Source organism: Rhinoderma darwinii, chromosome 6, assembly GCF_050947455.1.
Source record: "Rhinoderma darwinii isolate aRhiDar2 chromosome 6, aRhiDar2.hap1, whole genome shotgun sequence".
NCBI lineage: Eukaryota > Metazoa > Chordata > Amphibia > Anura > Rhinodermatidae > Rhinoderma > Rhinoderma darwinii.
The window spans coordinates 22,750,865-22,772,419 of record NC_134692.1 but is presented as its reverse complement, the minus strand read 5'-3'; the positions used below and the strand labels follow the sequence as shown (position 1 = coordinate 22,772,419).

Genomic DNA, 21,555 nt, shown 5'->3' with positions numbered 1-21,555 from the left:
GGGTTCCCACCCCGTTAATATTGCAAAGATAAAATAGATTCCTGTAAGTTAACCACCACACACAGCATCTTACAGCAGTGCGCGCATGTGCAGCTGCCCGCGGCTGTCATTAGAAGGCAGGAGGTCTGCTCACACAACAGCGCATGTGCCGTTTAACCATAATTAGGCTTAATGCCCGTGCGCACCCGCCCACCACAAGAGAGACAGGAAGACAGTGAATCTGACTCCCATACAAAGGATGCATGCGCGATAAAGTCAATACATCCACGCACGCTGATACGACCAGACGACACGTTCTGCATTGGACATGTACTGTAAGTGGTGGAGGCTCCACCACTGACGGTGCCAAACTGAGCCACCTATTTAAACAACAGGGAAATACCAAAATCGAGCGCCCATCATTGGGATTACATACCCTGCACTATAGCGCCACACCAACCACTTTTTCCATTTGACCAGCGGCAATAGGTGAGTACAGATGGCAGACACATATCTACATTATTGAGTTAAGCTACCATGATAATTGTGGTCCTACATATTACTTCTATTCATACTATCCTTATATGCGGATTGGTAATTGATCTCTGACATTTTTATTTCCGTATATGCTGATGCTATACCAATACATCCTTTACCCTTACAACGGATGACTGGAGTATGCCTTCTCCTATCTCAAAGGAGACACTAGGACCGGGTTCCCATGGGACATATATGCTGCATAAAAATCATGCAGCGTATCCGACCTGAAACCCGCAATACATTCTGTCAAAAAACCGCACCACATTGTGGTGCGTTTTTTCGGACTGAATTTCCCAGGCAGAAAGCAGCAATAAAAATCGCTCAGACTTAAGTAGGTCATTGTTATGGCGATGCGTCCCTGGATCGCATCCGGCCTCCCTGTATGACGCTGCAGCCCATGTGACCGCTGCAGCCTGTGATTGGCTGCAGCTGCAGTCACATGGGATCTAACATCATTCCAGGAGGCCGACCTCTGACATCCTCCAGGCTGGCCTCCTGGGATGACATATCATTTCATGTAACCGCCATCGCAACCTGTGACTGCCTGCGGCACAACGTCATTCCAGGAGGCTGGACTGCAGGAAGGAGGAGGGCACTCTGGGTAAGTATGATTTTCTTTTATTTTACATAGTTGTGAATGTTGCGGTGTAATTGCTGCGAATATGCCGCAAAAGTCGCAACATTGGGCTTTCTGATGCAAGTTTTGCATCTGCATTGAATTCAATGGGGAAAACCCGCAACAGAAGATCAACAAAAACACACCTTAATTTGAAATGTTGCGGAATTAAATTCCACACCACAGGTCAATTTATTAATGTTTACGCTGTGGGGGGGGGGGGCATGACATTTTCTGTATCTCACCCACTTTGCTGCTACTGTAAATGCTGCAGAATTTTCTCACAGAGGTCCGTTGCGGAAAATCCGCAGTGTTTACGCTATGTGGGAACCCGGCCTAAGAGGACATAATCCACTACAGGATATCTCCATTACCTTATATGTTACCTTGTATGTTCACTACCTTAGTTGGACTCTTGTGGTAGTGCAGCTATTGAGTTAATAAAAGTGTATTTTTTTTTGCCTCCAGCCCGGCCACTTGTGCTCCACATATAGGACTAAAAAGGGTCCTTTATGACCTAGACTTATATGTTGTTCACAGAGTTTGACAAGGGACAGATATACTGACCGAAACGTTACACATCTCAATTTGTTGCCTTATTTCGAATATTTTTAAACGAAGAGCTCGAGTTTATCTTCGCGAGAATGCTCATAAGGACAGCTATAACTTTTACATTTTTTGGATTATTTATTTGATTTTTGTGTCATTTTTTCCGTGACCAATAAGACTTTCTTTTTTTTTTTAAAATAATTTCTCATGTGAACGTATAGATGGCACTAGAGACGGTTCTCTTCTTTCTGGACGAGGGCTATTTGGCAAATATTTCTTCTTCTGATACCATAGGAAGGAAATGCATACTTGCCAAGAGTTCCGTTTTTGCAAGACTGTTTTGTGAACCAGAGCGCAAAGAGGATGGGACTTACTGCAAATACGGGAATTTCCGGTCTGAACACGAATATTCCGCGATGCTATTCCTTTGGGGGTTTTATTGTGGTTTTTTTTTTTTTTTTTACTATTTATTGTTCAATAAGCGTACTGTACAATGAATAGCATTGTGGTTTGGATTGTGATGTGTACAAACATGGAAATGGCTGTGGTTGAATGTCATACTTAGTAAGATCACGTCTGCTGGCCATGCATATTGTCCAATTGTCCATTAGATGTCACATGACTTATGGGCATGACATCACTATGAATGACATGTGACTGTGGCTGTATCTACACAATACATCTCTTCATTAGACTTTTTAATTGGTAAAATATTCGTTTTCAACATACAAGCACCTTTATGTCTTTAACATCAAATTAGTAGAACCCCAGAAAACCCCACTGATCATATCCAAAGCATTCCTGTTTTATCTTTTTTTTTTAATCTCCGTTCCTTTTTAAATCCCACAGTTTCACCTTCTCTTTCATTAGACATTTCCGCTGAGACAACGACGTATGCATCATGGTAAAGGCTTTGGAGCAAAAGTGAAAGACATAGCGGTATTTATTATACTGCACATTATTTAAGTAAAGAATTTGTCAGATCATGTGACCTCCTCGCTTTACTGTAAATCAGGCTTGTAAGTGATCTGAGAGGTAGGCAAGACAGGAAATAACTACTAAAATCATTCAAGGTCTAAGATTATTTGAAGATTTTCAGCAGGCCATGAATCGCTCAGTAAAACGACTCCACTTCACCAGTACATTATTCATCACATTTCTATATGGCCAGTATTGATAAACATTTTATTAAAGCACAAGGCGTTTTAAAAGGGGCTGTCTGTTTTGGATAATACATTTTTGTTAGCAGGTTCCCCCAAGAATAAGCTGTAGGGTGTCCTGCTGACACTGCAGCAATCAGCTGTGAACGGTGAAGAAACACGGCAGCAAGTGTTCAATTTCTCTACAGCGCCGCCACAGGGGAAGTGAAGCATTGCACAATGTTCAAGGACTGTTTATGTAATGTAAAGACATGTCAGGTCCTCCAAATTCAGAAACCCTCTTAGTAGCTGCTCTCCAATCAGGCAAGGATCCTGAATAGGAAACTTTTCTCTATTGACTGAAATCTCGGATAGGGTGTTTGATGATGGTGTTTCTGAACCAGACAATTCTATTATGCCACTGTTAGCAAGTCACATACAGTAAGGGTCTTATCACACAGCCCAACGTGAGCCGTGTAAACGAGCGCTGATCAATGCGACAGCTCGTTGATCGGCGCTTGTTTGCTCCTTTCACAAGGAACCATGTATAGGGACGAGCGCTTGTTACTACGATTTATCATCCCCATACATTTCTATCATTTCGGCAGCACGTCTCTCTGTTTATACATAATGATAATATTTGAGGCTGCATAAATGATACGATCAACAGATGAACGAGTGTTTTGCTCGTTCATCGGCTGATCGTTGCACTGATTACACAGGGCAATGATCGGGAACTAGCGTTCTCTGAATAGTTAATTATTACAGTATTTATGCTTAAATGATTTCCAGGCTTGACCAACGGCCTGGTTCCCGTTATTCCATCCAAATTGGCAAAGTGAATGTCAATGATTGAAATCTCCTTATTTAAATTTGATTAGTGCTTTATGTATTGCTGAGGGAGTGCTCCAGTTTGAGACTATTCATTGAAATTGACATATTGGGTTTGTTTAACTAAATGAGTAAGAATTTATAGGCTTCCCATTAGATATAGTTGATATAATGGCTCCAAATAAGCTGATCAGGGGCTCTCAGCAGCTCCATAAGCAATTTATGTATTTGTTTGCAGCAACTTTTTTTTATTGCTCCAATGCATAAAAAAAAAACAACTTTGCAAAAAGTTTTGATTATCACCTATGTGTCTCCATGGCTACAGAATACAAACAAACCTCGTGCGGGACCCCAACGCAGATGTGAACGAAGCCTAATAATTATCAAAGCAGAGGGTTTGTAACAATGTATCTAGTCTACTCAATATTCTTTGAGATGAAAAGCCCGTATTCAAGACTGGTAGATCTTACGGTACACCAGTCTGCGTCTGTCACACCATGCTGGGAGTTGTAGTGGAAATTCCAGTTTTTAAAATTCATGGCATTGACTTTTCAGATATTATCTCCATTTCATCTGTTGAAGGTAGATTGGAGCAATAAATTGTCCAGCATTACACCCGTACCCATCATATAAGTTTCTTATTTCTGATGAGCAAACTCCAAACTTCTAAACTATTGGTGAGGACATATTGTGGAGGTGATAATTACAGATCTGCTCTGCTGTTGTTCTAGATGGATGAATATATTGCATAACATAAAACACTCCAGATTTGTCATAGCTGCGCTGTCACTCGTCTAGACATCCCACTCAGAAAAACAAAAGAAGCAGATGTGATTGACTTATTTTGCAGGGCTGCCTGCCTTTTGTTTCTCCGCAGTTAATGATGAGGGTTGTTTTCTTTAATTAATATTGCAGTAAAGAGAGCCTATCACTTTCTTAGAAATGTATCTTATGTTTCCAATAAACAAATGAATGTTCTCCATTATTTATCAGTATGAATACCCGCTGTGATTTTTATTATTACATTTTACACATAGGGATGTGGTAGAGCTGAATCAACGGCTTCTTTTGTGCACCCTGATAACTCCCTGGCAAGGGCGTAACTTGAAGCTCCGTGGCCCCAATGAAAAATCTCTAACTGGGCCCCAACCAACCATGTGCCATTTATAACACTGGCATCTTGTTATGTGGTAGAGGGGATACTGTGCCCCGTCAGGCACCCCCACTAGCTACGCCCTACCTCCTGGTTAAAAATTTGCAGTGACGTCCCTGCAGTTAACAGCACAGCACAATACGCCAAATGACAAGCGTAGCTCTGCTACATCTGTATTAGTTTATTATTCTAATAGACCTGCACAGGATAAGACCTAATGCACACAACCATATGCATTGCAATCTGTAACACAGTACACTATAGGGACAGAGCTTCTACAGCAAAATTCAGTCCTATGTAGGTCATCCGATGGAGCACGCTGCATTTTTTTATTTTTTATTTGGATGCTGCATAAAAAATGACCCGCATATATTGCCACATTTTTATATAATAGTATGATGGCTCGATTGTGATGCATTACCACTGAATTCAGGATTCATGTGATATGGGGTATGATGGCTCCGGCTCCATTGTAGTGCATTAACATTGTATTCTGGATTCATGCGATATGGGGTATGATGGCTCCGGCTTCATTGTAACGAATTAACGATGTATTCAAAATCTATGTGATATGGCCTATAAATCTAATTTTTCATGGTAATGAATGTCATACGTGTACAGATGTAGCCAAATTTATCTTGACTCTGATAACTTGTTGCAGCCTGACATCACACAACCAAAGCCATTAAAAAGCCATTGAAAAAGTCAAGTTAAAGTTTCTTTCCACTGTGTATTTAATGCGTTAAAGGTCAAGATAAAGATGGCTACATCTGCACCTTTCCATATTACAGAGGCAAGAAGATCCTTAGGCCTCATTTAGATAGGCGCATTGCGGCCACAAAACCAGGATTTCCTACAGTTCATGTGAGCAGAACTTTGGTCGTCATAGGATTTTATAATGATTTAAGTTTGGTTCCCTAGAACCATGGGGAGTCCGGGTCTTGCAGCCGTAATATGGATGTTAAAATGCAGCCACATAACGGCCGTCTAAATGGGCTTTTAGTAGGAGATAACCCACTTCCCGACAGAGAGAGTTACTTTTATTGACTAAGTCCGCTTTCATATGGCAGTATTTTGATCAGTATTTTACTTCAGTATTTTTAAGCCAAAATCAGGAGTGGGGTCCCAAACACGGAAGACGTGTGAATCTTTCCATTATACTTTTTCGCTATTTATGTTCCACTGCTGGCAGGGGCATAACTAGGAAAGACTGGGCCCCATAGCAAACTTTTGACTGGGCCCCCCCCTCCTCTGGGTATCACACAACCCCCCCCCCCTTGTACATAGTGCCTCCCTGTAGATTCCGCGACACAGCACCCCCTGTAGATAACGCCATACAGCCCCCTGTAGATAGCGCCATACAGCCCCCCTGTAGATAACGCCATACAGCCCCCCTGTAGATAACGCCATACAGCCCCCTGTAGATAACGCCATACAGCGCCCCTGTAGATAACGCCATACAGCCTCCCCACTGCAGAAAACGCTATACAGCCCCCCTCTAGATAACGCCATACAGCCCCCTGTGGATAACGCCATACAGCCCCCCCCTGTAGATAACGCCATACAGCCCCAAACCCCCCTGTAGATAATGCCATACAGCCCCCCCTGTAGATAACGCCATACAGCCCGCCCTGTAGGTAATGCCATACAGCCCCCCTGTAGGTAATGCCATACAGCCCCTAACCCCCCCCCCCCAAAAAAAAAAAAACGGCCTATAGTTTGTCCTACAAAAGAGATGTATCCTGTATCCACAGGATAGGGGATACATGTGTGATCGCTGGCAGCGTATAAGGAGACCGGGGGACCGAAAGTCCCCCGAAGTTCTCCATGAGAAACCTCGGACATCCGGAGTCTGCGCAGTTCAATAAAAATGAAAGAAGCGCTGGTCACGCAAAAAACCTGGACACAATGTTGTTTATAGATGGGTGTCTCCAATTTGGCTGATATCCTTAGTCATGTTTTAAGTCTCTTTAATGGATCGGACATTGACTTACTGGGTAGCCACCTATAAGTGGCACTACATTAAAAAAATAAAAAATAAAATCCCTTCTGGCAGAGAGCTTATTTGCAAACAGTAACATTTGTCACAGATTCAGTCATTGGGTAGAAACCGTATGCCACCCTATGAACTATGATCCAGCGGAGAAGTTCATGATCCAATTGCCACCTACTGGTTCATTCCTTCATGGACATCTAAAGGATATGTATATTTTACGTACATGACAAATTCATTTTAAGTACATGGCATGTGGGTGAAATGTTAAACTAGTGGTGCATATAAAGAAGTAACATTGGTCTAAATAACCCATGCAGAGAGAAATCTGCAGAACTATATTTTTTTGTCACTTTGACTTGGTATTTATCCTCTAAGGTAAGAGTTGAACTTTTATCCCCATAAAGGTCTAAAACAAATTTAGCAGAAATAAGTTAATTACCGGGACTACATTTCCTTCAGAAAACAATGCTAAGTGAACTTTAAAAGACAGAGCTATTATCTTCAGAGAAGAACATTAAGATATTGGTGTTTGAGTTTTGCTGACCCCTAAATAAATGGAAGAAAACATTTACAAGGATCACATGGCAAAAGTCTGACGAAATTCTGCCGTATCCTTTAGTAATGGTGCTTTAAGCTTTAACAAATTTCTTGAGGAAATGGACTCTAAATAACGTCACTATAATATTCAACCTTTATGAGTTTCTATAAATGTGCTATGGAGCGGACCTGTACGGTGGCCTCAACGGGCAGTGTAAAAGCCTGTGGGATGAAATATACTCTTTGAGAAATCATTGCACAATGATGGATGACTATCATCTACACAGTAACTGCACACTATTGAATCAATGTAGCCCAGAAGGAACAAAGTAGTTGAACGTCGCATTTGACCTACCAGGTGCCCTTACTACTAGCGCAATATTTCCTTGAGCAATTTCACAATGACGGAGAGAAGGACACAAGACGGGAGTTTTCTGTAGTTTGGAAGTGTCCAACAGTACAGATGGCGCAAATCTTGGTTGGTGGCAAATCATTACTCACATATAACACAGAAGATTCATTGCAGGTAGATGACTAATTCCAGAAGGAGTTTTCGTTAACAAGCCCATTTTAGATTGTAGGTCCTCATTCCATGTCACCCAGGGCAGTTCACTACTAGGACGGAGCCACTTCATCAGCTGTTTGCAGCATGGGTTGCAATTTATTGCATGACAGAGGTGTGCAATCTTTACATGGAGTATCCCTTTGGTCCTCTATTACTAAGAGCTGTGGTTGAACTTGGTTCTTGCCTTTAGTGAGTAGAAAGGGGCTCAAATCCAAGTGAGCTGCATCTTAAATACTAAAAGTGTTTTTTCATGCTAAAAACACTTTGGTGTGTCATTGATAACCCTTCAGGGTCAGGAAACACATCTACAAGTGACCTGAGGGGTGCCCTCTCTGCCATAATAGAGCTTGCAACAGGAGAGGCAGTGCCTACTGATGCACAATGGCCAACATTTAAATGACTAAAATTGGGACATTTTATAGGCATTTTCCCATCAGAGACATTTATGACATATCCACAGGATATATCATAAATGTCAGATAGATGCGGGTCCCACCTCTGGGACCCGCATCTATCTCTAGAACGGGGCCCCCTATACCCAGTTCTACTGCTCTGTGTTGTGGCTGACGCGTTTGATTCCCGACCATGAAGTACGAAAACAGCATAACTGAATCCGTAAGACCCATAGAACTGAACGGCAGTTACAGAAACAGCGTAGCTGGCATTCTACGCGGCTTCTGTAACTGCCATTCACCACTATGGGTGTTACAGAAACAGCGTAGTTCAGCTGTTTCCGTAATTCATGGTCGGAAATCACACGCCTCAGCCACAACACAGTGCAGTAGAACTGGGTATAGGGGGCCCCGTTCTAGAGATAGATGCGGGTCCCAGAGGTAAGACCCGCATCTATCTGACATTTATCATGTGGATATGTCATAAATGTCTCTGATGGGAAAACCCTTTGCCCAGGAATGCCCCCAAAATGTGTGAAAACACCCACTTTTAAGTACATTTGCATAATCTCCACCCCTTTGTGGGTCCGGTTTATGGGATTGTTACACCAAAACTGGAACTTTTGGCAAGTATTACGTTATCAGGCATTGTTTTCTGTCCACAGGAGATTCCTCTCTACAGTCTACAGGGATTCTATTTAAGGGTCAGTACTGGCAAAGGAAATCTGGTAAGTGTGATATGTGCATTAGCGGCATTGGGGGGGGGGAGGGGGGACTACACCTGACTTCCCTTTTAAATTATTTTCTTCAAGGGATTTTCTGGTTTAGAAAACCTATTTTCAAATAACTTCTCAAGGAATTCTGAAGCGATAAAGGGAAGTTCCCTCATTCAGGATCCTCATCTATTAGGCCCTGTTCACACAGAGTTTTTTTTTGCAGGTGGAAAAATATGCCTCAAAATGCAGATTTTGACCTGCACGCACTCTCTTTGCCGCGTTTATAGCGGCGTTTTTTGGCCGCGGCCATTGAGCGCTGTGGGCAAAAAAAACTGCGAAAACCGCTTTCTCTGCCTCCCACTGATGTCAATGTGAGGTCAGAGATGGAAACGCCTGAAGAAAGGGCATGACGCTTCTTTTTCCCGCAAGGGTTTTTTACCGCTCGTAGGGAAAAAACGCCTCTGTCTCCCATTGAGATCAATGAGAAGCATATTCGGCTGTTTCTTGGCACAATTTCCAATGCAGTTTCCGCGTCAAAAAATGCGCCAAAAAACTCAGTGTAAACAGGGCCTTAGACAGAGTGTTTTAAAGATCATCTATTGCCCCGGAGAACCCAGCATATTTGTGTATTACACATACAGTGCATTTCTTCCAATGAGAACTGTGTAATGCTTGCTTTCCCCTGTGGTGGTGCTGTAGGAAAGTTGAACACTCTAGTTGCTGGGGTCCCTGCAATTGGACACCCTGTGATCAGCTTATGATCAAAGGACCCTCGTGACAAAAAGGGACTGTCCAAAGTGCACAACCCTTTTAAATTTGAATACTTATTTTCTTTAAAGAAAATTGGCATACGAGATGTAGGATTAATTACATTCCATGTTTAAGGCACTTTCAAAAGAGCAATGCATTTCTTCATATCGTATATCAGATGCGACATAACATCAGAAAATGACTTTGAAAATCCAGAAGTCAGAAGGAATCATTCATCCCCGCTGTTCACTTAAAGGGAAGTGTCAAATAAGGATTTTAGAAAAAATATGAAGAATCATACATTTAGAATATGTAGGCACTTCAAGGGGAACTCTATTCAGAAGCTAAAACCTCAGTTTTTGATGGCTTTTTTTTTTTTTTTTAGCAATCTTAAAGAGGCTCTGTCAGCAGATTATAAGTGCCCTATCTCCTACATAATGTGATCGGCGCTGTAATGTAGATAACAGCAGTGGTTTTTATTTTGAAAAACAATAATTTTTCAGCAAGTTATGAGCTAGTTTAGATTGATGCTAATGACTCTCAATGGACAACTCGGCGTGTTTTTACTTTTTACCAACTGGGCGTTGTACAGAGGAGTGTATGACGCTGACCAATCAGTGACCAATCAGCGTCATACACTTCTCATTGTTCCAGCCCAGCATGATCCACAGCACAGTGTGATTGTGCAGTGAAAGAAGTAAACACGCCCAGTTGCTAAAAACACAATACACGCCTAGTTGGAAATAAGAGAAAACACGCCCAGTTGTCCATTAGAAAGGCTCATTTGCATAAATATAAAATTGCTCATAACTTAGCCAAAAATGATTGTTTTAAAAAAATAAAAAAAAACTTTACTGTTATCTACATTGCAGCGCCAATCACATGCAATAGGAGATAGGGATTTGATAATCTGGTGACAGAGCCTCTTTAAATCCAAAGTTGAATTCACTTGCAGAGCCTGCCACTATTGGTCTCTTCCCTCTTTTCACACTCCCGACAGATGCCCTAATGACTTCTGTAAATTGTAGGGGAATGGGTTGTCAGCCCCTTGATCTACCACAGTCTCTCTAAACAAATGGCAACCCACCGTGTTTGCCAGGGTGGTAACCGCTGTTGGCTCTGTTCACACTTGCGTCATGATTTCATTTTTTACAGGAGCCATGACGGATATGACAGATTTGTCATGATCAGTTATGACGGATCAGCTTTTTCTCCATTGACTTAAAATCAGTCATGTTTCCCTCAGTATGAGGTTTTCTGCTGGAAGCAAGACAACAACATGCTACTACTCTATCCTGACCGTCAAACAACAACTTAAGCCTAATGGAAAATAACTAATGGAGGTGTGAACAAATTTCCATTCTGACACATAGAGGGGGTCCCAAGTGGGGATCCCCTTCTATGACATCCATATGCCGTAATAGAACATATGTACCGGGGTTGTACTGATTGGACAACCTCTGTACCAAACAACAGAACTAGTACAAGGGTCATGCGGTCTCTCTAAGGAGGGTTGAGAGTAAACAAGAATTGTCTCTCCTGCCCCGGTATAGGGGTCTGAGATGGCATTAAAACGTACCAGGAGGGGGACATTATTTATATTTTTTCTATGTAGTGTTAAAACCAAAAGGCAGGAGATTCTGTAATTTGCAAACATAAAAAAGCTATGCAGAATATCTTGCTGGTTCTGCTTCTCATACAATCATATATCTATTATTAGCAACTTTGAAGCTTCATATCAGTATCAAGAATGCTCTCCCTAAGTACAATGTAGGATCCATGCTGACAATATAGTTGCTATGTTATTCTACATATTAAAGGGGTAATACCAGATTCGACAATAATCAACTATCCATGAGATTGGTGACAATTGTCTGATCGCTGAGGGTCCCACCAATCGAGAGTACAAGGGTTTCAAACCCATTAAATGTAGCTGTGGTCGAGCATGTGCGCTGCCGGTTCAATCAAAGTCTGTGGGAATGAATGGAAACAGCCGAGAACAGCACTAAGCTGTTTCCGTAAATCCTATAGACAGTTAATGAAGTGGAGGGCGCAAAAAAATAAATATTGGTTTTGAGGGTAGACATTTGCCTTAATCACTGTTGTTTTTTTTCTAATTTAGGCCCTGTTCATATCATGTTCAGAGGCGTCAGACTGATGATGGAATGCTGTGATGTAGCCCACTGTATCGGTATACAGTAGAATATGTCGCCTATACAGCCCCCTTTCTATAGTAACACTGGCACCTATGACTGTCCACTCTCCACCCAAACTAGTGACAATGGAATATGGTTGCAATGCTGCAGAGTATTCCACTACAAACGCCGCCCCCAAGTCCTGCTGCCCCCTCCCAACAGATATATCTGGAGGGAGCAGCCACGGCTCCCCGTGATGACATGGATTAAGGGGGTGGCTGCCTGGCTCAAATTATCAGCTAAGCCAGTCCCTTTCTAGGTCTCTGAATCAGCCGGGACGACGGCTTAGTTGATGAATTGAGCCAGACAGACCGCTCCTTCATCCACATCATTTGCACTCAGAGAGGAGGGGGAGCTCGTTCACCCGGAGCCTGTGTCGACACGTCACATCTACAACAGCATCTCCGAACTTCGGGGTCCACGAGACGTGGACTGAAAAACTGCAATTCATGCAGGTTTAAAAACGTGCCAGATTATCAGAATGTTTATTAAAGCACATGAATAAATATCGATGTCCTTATGACATGAATTTTGGACATGGATTGGTCCTCAGGACATTAATTATATATAAGTATATTTTGAAGCATTTAGTCTGACCCATATTTACATGACATATTGTTATACTTAAATAATGATACATCAAAGCTTCTTTAGGTTCAGCGATTCCCTCCACATGCGACTGCATGGAATTAAATCTATTTCTGTCCTCGGTGACTCCTTGCGTTGACCCTCAACCTTGTTCCATTTACATTTTTCATTTTCAATTTCTACTTCACCCTTGCAGCCAATTTACTGAGAACTAGCAGTACTTTTCCCTAAGGCAAAATTTCATTTTTTTTATGAGAATTCCCATTTAATGTGTCCGTGTGAGATTCTCTACTACTGAGTCCCCTAAAACGATGTTCTGAGTTGTTGAATGGCTTATTGTGAATATAGCTGCACATTAGTAACAGAATTTTTTTTTTTAACATGCAGCAATTAACCCCAAAATTGATCTTAACATGGGTTTGATGACTGAGGTTTTATGTAATCGCCAGTGGCAAATTAGTTTATAAAGACCAACAAGTTGCAAATTAGTTTTTAAAGTAGAGGCTTGAATATTAATACCCCAGTAATACTAAAATGAATTAACACAACATTCTGTGATCCAAGATTCATGTGATCGCTACAACCAACCACAGACTGCAGGGTCACGTGGAACACAACAATGTAATCTTAGGAAGCTGCTATGGACACCCCCCCCCCCTATGGAAGATCAGGGGAGGTAAGTATGGTATTTATTTTTTATTTTTGGACTGGAACCACAAGTTCCTCAATTGCTCTGTTTTACTTTCGGATGTCTTCTAAGGCTACAGGCACATGACCATTGTTTTCGTCAGTGTGCTATACGTTTTTTTAACGGATAGCACGCAGACCCATTTATTTATATTGCCCCATGCACATTACCGTGTTTTTCACGGATCCATGTGGGGGCCACAAAACTCTGAGCAGGTCCTATTCCTGTCCGTGTTTGCGGCTCGGTCTCACCCATTTAAGTCTATGGCGACGTGAAAACCAATGGTACATACGGGACGAATGCGGAGGACACACTGCTGACACACGGACCCCAAAAACGCACAACGGATCTGGTTTTTTTTTGGGCCGCAAGATACAAACAGTCTTGTGCATGTAGCCTTAGACTGTATCCAAGTTGGATACAATCCTAGAAGACATCAGAGAGCCAGATGTGGCAATCAGGGCAATAGCGATTAGCGACGAATTTCTTTGGACCGAATCGAATTAGACAGTCAATTTGATAAAATCGGCCCCGAAACGAATTTTGGGAAATTCGTACATCTCTATGTATAAGAAATACCTTAATTGAGTTTTTGGGGATTAGAAAAAAGGGTTTTCTTTTTTTTTTTTCAGAAACAGTGCTACTTTTGGCTACGGGGCTATGTCTTGTATTGCAGCTCAGCTACATTTAAATGAACAGGGTACAGCGACAATCCCAGACACGGCCCATGAACGAGACTGAAATAGTAGGAAGTCATCTGCAACACTGTATAGTGCCTCTCCATGTCACACAGGCTAGTTATAGGAAACGCCACTAAGGCACTAAGCAAGCATGAGAATTTTTCACAAGAAACAAACCAGCTTTTATGTACCAATCACGATAAGGCTGGGTTCACACGACCACATTAACGTCCGTAATGGACGGACGTATTTCGGCCGGAAGTCCCGGACCGAACTCAGTGCAGGGAGCCGGGCTCCTAGCATCATACTTATGTACGATGCTAGGAGTCCCTGCCTCTCCGTGGAACTACTGTCTCGTACTGAAAACATGATTACAGTACGGGACAGTTGTCCTGCAGAGAGGCAGGGACTCCTAGCATCGTACATAACTATGATGCTAGGAGCCCGGCTCCCTGCACTGAGTTCGGTCCGGGACTTCCGGCCGAAATACGTCCGTCCATTACGGACGTTAATGTGGTCGTGTGAACCCAGCCTAAGGGACAGGGGTTCAATAAAGACTGTAAGTTATGTGCCATTTATATAAAGAGATATAGGCTTAAAAGGGTTGTCCAGTTTAGAAAACCAATTTCTATATACCCTACTAGGCTTAATTCACACGACCGTGTTTGGTCTGTGATTTACGGTCCGCATGTCGGCAGTATTTCCCTGCCTCGCTGCAGGAAAACTGTCCCGCACTATAACAATGTTTTTAGCATGGGACAGTAGTTCCGTGGGAAGGCAGGGACTCCCGGCATCGTACATAACTATGACGCTAGTAGCGTTCCTCCCTGCAGTGTGTTCGGTCTGGGAAATACTGCCGACATGCGGACCGTATATCATGGACCAAACACGGTCGTGTGAATTAGGCCTTAGGGAATTCTGAGTTAAAAAGGGTGGTCCTCTATGCTCTGGAGGACCTGTCTTGTCCTGCATTACACAGACAACCGATTGTTATAAATGAGCACTGTGTAATGCATAATTTCTCCTGAGGTGGCGCTGCATGGAAATGTAACACTTACTGCCAGGTTTCTCCACAGATTACAGCTGATCGCTGGGTCTCCCAGCAGGGGGGACATTTGATCAGTTTATTGTTAAGGGACCTTTCTAACTAGTAGGGATTGTCCGAAGCGGATAACCTCTTTAAATACAGGTGACATGAATGACCATACTGGCAGGGACAGCAAAAAAAATAAAGTTATACATGCTCCTCACATGTAATTTATAAACCAAAATCACTCTCAATCCACCCCTGCCTAAATATATTTGTGAAGCTTTACAAAGGCTTAACTTGAAGCTCCTGAACCCCAATTCAAAATCTGTAAAAGGTACTGAACTACCATGAAGCTTTTTTAGTGCTGGTTTCCACATATGGAGCGTAGGAACCTGTTGGGCACCCTTAGGCTCGAGGGGTCAAGTGCGGCTACAAGCTCTGAACCACCTATAGTTACGTCCCTGAGGTTTAATCTAATGAGAACCAAATACATAGCATAGCTGACTGCCCATAGATCTGCCTTATATTACTGGAAAATGAGTCAATATAGGCTCAGCTATTGTAAAAGGTGAACCTGCTTCCAGTGTAAAACTTTTATGATTAATTTTAAATCATACGACCATGAAGATATTAATAAATGAACAGGTTCTCAGAGCTGTAATGGAAGTCCCATGTCTTCTACACTCGGCTTTCTTTCCTGGCTACAGAAATAAAAATATTAAACAGGATTTCATGCTCTGTTCCCTGATTTGAATTTCTGAAGAGGAGCGCGGCGGTGAAAGAGGGCACAGGTCTCTTTACTGAATATTCCTTTCATGCAAAGTTTAAAAGAAATCAATTTGCACAGGAAATATTTTTAAATATACAGTGAGAAAAGCAAATGTTACCGCAGTAAACACCAGAAAATACAAGATGTGCTACTCAGATTGTAAAGAGGAGGCCACCGGAGATTGCGGATACAGATGCAGCATTGCTTACTGATGGTAATTACATGTTTTATGTAAAAGAAAACTCTATCTATCTAATCTATCTATCTGTCCGTCCGTCCGTCCGTCCGTCCATCCATCCATCTATCTATCTATCTATCTATCTATCTATCTATCTATCTATCTATCTATCTATCTATCTATCTATCTATCTATCTATCTATCTATCTATCTATCTATCTATCTATCAACAGTAAATAGGCAGCACTCACAAAGGCTTAGGCTGGGTTCACACGACCTATTTTCAGGCGTAAACGAGGCGTATTATGCCTCGATTTACGCCTGAAAATACGGCTCCAATACGTTGCCAAACATCTGCCTATTCATTTGAATGGGTTTGCCGACGTACTGTGCCGACGACCTGTAATTTACGCATCGTCGTTTGACAGATGTCAAACGACAACGCGTAAAATGACTGCCTCGTCAAAGAAGTGCAGGACACTTCTTTGGACCTAATTTGAGCCGTTTTTCATTGGATTCAATGAAGAACAGCTCACAATTACGGGCGTCAATGACGCCTCGCAAAATGCGAGGATGAGCAATTACGTCTGAAATTACGGAGCGGTTTTCTCCTGAAAACAGCTCCGTAATTTCAGCCGTATCGGACGCTGTCGTGTGCACATACCCATATAGTGAAAAACGAGGGTGCTTTATTGACCCCAAAAGTGCAATGTTTCGGCTCACACAACCCAAGCCTTGAGAAAGGCTCATGAGAAAGGCTCTCTCATGAATGCAAAAATACAACAGCATTGTTATATATATTTGGGATTGTCCCATCTGCTTGGGGCCCCCATCTATTAGCCTGAGCAAGGAGCTGTTTTTTTGTATTTCTGAACACCAATGCAGATTTATATGCCATTCAGGGTAAGCTGAAAGCTGCGTGACAACTCCTATGGGGAGGTCTTATTTAAAGGTTGCTTCTAGGGGAGAATACCTGCATAATGCGGCATGCGTCGGAGCCTGCCATGATCTTCTTCTCAACGATTCCATATTAATCTGTGAGGGAAAACGTCCAAGGTACAGAATGGGACTATTACAGGCTGAAAGAACCGTATCATGAATCTGTACAATAAGAATCTGTAATACAATGGTGTTCATGATACAGCACGCACCCGTTTTTATATGGAGTTTATCGAATGCCCTATCGTATGCCATATTACAGGCTTGTTGGGGAAAATACCTCTGTAAGGCCCTGTTCACATGAAGCAAAAAAATGGCCAAAATTGCCTCCTATTGATTTCAATAGGAAGTGGAAGCGTTTTTTTTTGCTCGTGGGTAAAGAAGCGACATGCCCTATCTTGAGGCGTTTTCCGTCTGAAAAATCCCATTGAAATCAATGGGAGATGGAAATAAATGCGTTTTTTTTATGCAATTTTTGGCAAATTCCCTCTATCTGTTGAAGAAATAGCTAAACGAAACTCCTCAAAAATTGCGGCAAAAAACGAGTGTGGTGCAAAACCACTTCAAAACCACTGCAAAAAACTCAGTGTGGACATACCCTAACATGGCACTTTACGGCGTCATGGGGGGGGAAAAAGATGACGGAGCGTTGGCCCCGGGTCCTGGATGCGAGGGGAGCACCAACGATCCACTCTGCCAAAGTCAGAGTATTTGGATACATGGCTATGGCATGTATCCAATCTATAAATCTATAAAGTAATATTTATAGATTTTTTTTTAACTTGTTTTATTATTATTTTTTTATTATATTTTTTTAATTTATTTTAAGATTGCAGTCGTGCACCTGACAGGATATTTAGTAACCTACCACAAAAGACATGAGACTTGCCATTACTAACCCCTGAGCATCTTCTAGTCTGTTCTCATTGCACCGGTGAATGTATTTTTTTCATGATGTTCAATTAATCATTAATCTCTATGGAAACTATGCAAAAACATGTGTTCTATACAGAAGCGCCACTGTCACAATCCAGGCTCCTTTCTTTGGTTCATTGTCACAGGTGACTAGAGATCGTGTTTTTAAAAAGGACAACAAAGAGCGAATGCAATGCATACTGCATGAAATAAGGAGCTTCCCATTGCTTAGTTATATAATACACAACTGATGTCAGTACATCGATGAAAGACGGAAAATAATATTTATAAGCAATGAGGTCTGATAGAATTGTTCATTGTCAATGAGTTTTCAAATCATCAGATCACTGTATTTAAGGAAAGCAAAGTATTAAATTAGATAATGTCTCAATGAATCAATAAATATCTGCTGCTTGATCATAGATAGATAGATAGATAGATAGATAGATAGATAGATAGATAGATAGATAGATAGATAGATAGATAGATAGATAGATAGATAGATAGATAGATAGATAGATAGATAGATAGATAGTGTAAAGGATCTGCCAGACACAGCTTCTGTGTCGACGCCCATAGGTAATCAGTCTGCACCTGCTTCTATGTCAGTGAGACTGACTCCATCTTCCACCACTCAGGATGGCAGGCTTAGGAGTGGGAGAGCCTATCACAGCCTGGCCAGACGGAGCTAGCTCCCGCCCTCTGTCTATTTATACCTGCCTTTCCTGTTCCTCCTTTGCTTGTGATTCTTCTCTGCTGGTTTCATGGCCCTGCTGCAGCTTCTTGAACTACTGATCCTCTGCTTGTGATTGACCTTGGCTTTACTGACCACTCTTCTGCTCTGCGTTTTTGTACCTCGCTCATCTCCTAGTTTGACTCGGCTCGTTCACTTCGCTTGTTGCTCACGGTGTCCCCGTGGGCAACTTCCCCATTTCCCTGGCTTCTTTGTACCCTTGTCTGTTTGTCTGTCGTGCACCTATTGAGTGTAGGGACCGTCGCCCAGTTGTACCCCGTCGCCTAGGGCGGGTCATTGCAAGTAGGCAGGGACTGAGTGGCGGGTAGATTAGGGCTCACTTGTCTGTCTCCCTACCCCGACATTACAGATAGATAGATAGATAGATAGATAGATAGATAGATAGATAGATAGATAGAACTCAAACCACAATGAAAGGTAAGTGGAATATACAATGATTAAAGTGTATTTTCATCATTGCAACCATTTTTCCCATAAGTTTTCATGGTACCCTACCAAATGAATCTTAGCAAGAAGTACAGGACAAATGGAAAGGAGTAAAATAAATGCAGGCTCCGACTACATACAGGGTTAATTTGTAGTCTGTTACCATGGAAACACAAGTTTATATAGGAGCTGTATACACCAGCAGTAGAATATTTTCAACCAAGACGATTTGCAAAGTTGCTTTATTTTTATATTTTTTATATATTGAAGGAATAAGACATGGTCATCTGTATTATTGATGGCTGTTGAGAAGCATCCATTGATATTTTATTGAATTAGAAAATTTCTAGAGAGGGGAGAGTATTCTTGAAGTGCATTATGGTTCACAGCTCCTTAAAAATGTATTCACACATTGTGGCAATAACCATGATATGCCCGCAACACGTCAATACACCCTAAAATGACACATCTATGCACATACTAAAGCTATCCCCCCAATATATATATATATATATATATGTGTGTGCGTGTGTGTGTGTGTGTGTGGTTGCTGGCTCACTGTGAGAACATACAGTATTATTAAATATAGAAAATGCAAAATTTGTCCGATTCGAGCGGTTATTCCGCTTATTTACTATGAACATTTTGTACAAATGGGACAAGAAGTCTCGATGGGACTTAACTGATAAGAAGTCTAATTTTAACCTACGAAAGTATACAGTCTGTCGCACAGATGCTTTGTTCCCTCCATAGCTGATCCCATGCATTCAGCCCAATGTTTTCACTGCTGGTTGGGCAATAACACGCACAGATGGCTTTTCAGGGCTGCACAGAAGCGACTTCACTCATCCGCAGCACTTTAAGTGGCATCATGTTTTGTCTCTTGTCGTACAACTGCCACCACAACAGCTCTAATTGTTAAGAAAAAAGGGTAATCATAGAAACTAAATATAGAATAGTGTGGATACACGGCAGGGGTGTCACTGAGATAACACCGCACACTGTTAACAAACTTCAGGAGGAGACGTTTATGAAAACTAGAGGCGTAGACAGTGTAAGTAAACAATCAGGTCACTGCTTCCATTTTATGGCGGGAAATAACATGTGAGTCCTCCTCAGTGGGAACGATGGCTTCCGGGCAGGAGGGGACTACCGTATATGGCCATATTTTGCCCACCTCAATCAGAAGGTCAAGGAGATGTTTAATGGCCACAATTGCACCCATTTATTATATTCTAATGCACCAAGGCCAATACTTTTGCTTTATGTTGCCTAGTACTAGCCATTTTTGTTCTTAAGGATTGAGACAGTTTTTCGTTTTCCCATGCTATAATTTTGACACATAACTTTTTATTTTTGCGTCGACACAATTGACTTGTAGTTGTACTTTCTAGATTTGGTAGTGTGTATACATACTGTAAGTGTGTTATCTTTATTAAAAATTAAAAATAACTTTGGGTTCCATATAGGGATTTTTACTATTATATATATTTATTTTTTCCAAATGTTTGAACAGGCATCTTTTAGGACATACTATCAGTATGCCCTGATAAGCAATTACATGTGACAGCCCTGGTGACCTTTGATATCCTTACAAGGATGGATATTTCTCCTTGTACAGTGCGGCGATCATTGTGATCACAGCACTGACCGGGTTAACTGCCAGAATGACCGTTTTTTTTCCCCGATCCCTGCAATTGTGGCACAGGTTATTAAGTCATTTTCCAGTTTTGTTTAAATAAAGTTTAGTGACTGCATAACATAATAAACGTCAGTACCTAACAAGTTTTAAGCTCTGGCAGTGGATAATTCATACTTGACAACTTTGGATATCTCGGCACTTGGTAAACATTTTTTTTTAATGAAAACTACGCCCTTTTGCATTTCTTTACAAGGCATGCTATCCTGCCGTTTCAGGCTGACATAGCACTCAACATTATAATGTGCCCTGTATTTCATTATTTATAAAAAGTAGTGCAGAAAAAAACATGAAGCAGTTACTTATAGCAACCAATTATATTACAGTGGAAAGTTTTCTAGGGCTGTGATAGGTGGAAACTGATTATTGCTATGGGAAACTGCTGCCCTTTTTCTATTACAGACACCAGACCCCTTAAAAAAAATACAGACTCCAGACCAGAGCCCCTTTATAAATATCCTAGACCACCTATATAAAGACCGCAGACTAGACTCCCCCTAAATAGAGGCCAGAGACCACACTCCCCCTAAACAAACAGACCAGACCATCCTGTTAATACAGATCCCAGACCAAACTATCCCCGTTCCACCGAGAAGAGAAGGCAAATATTTTAAATGCCGAATATACACAGCTCTCCGTTTCTGCACTCCTGGACGCAAGCGCAAACAACGTCCAGATGCTGTCCCTAGTTCAGAGGAGTGCAGGAACGGGGAGAGGTGAGAATACTCGGCATTTGAAAGATTTGCCTTTTCTTCCGGGAGTCCGAAGGGTCACTCATATTTCCGGGAGTCTACCGGATGTTTCAGAGAGTTGACAAGCATAGAATTATCTCCCACCAGTACCCAATTATTGGGCATGTTGAAATACAACATGCCCAATCCTTGTTTTCCCCGATATCTACAGCTATTGAAGGTGTATGACTACCGTAAGC

At 41.8% G+C, this 21,555-nt stretch overlaps 1 protein-coding gene across 1 annotated transcript in view; it reads right to left on the bottom strand.

Annotated features, from left to right (window-relative positions):
* Positions 1-21,555, bottom strand: part of KCNJ3 (potassium inwardly rectifying channel subfamily J member 3) — a 158,501-nt gene that overhangs the window by 41,757 nt on the left and 95,189 nt on the right. The gene's annotated exons all lie outside the window — the stretch shown is intronic.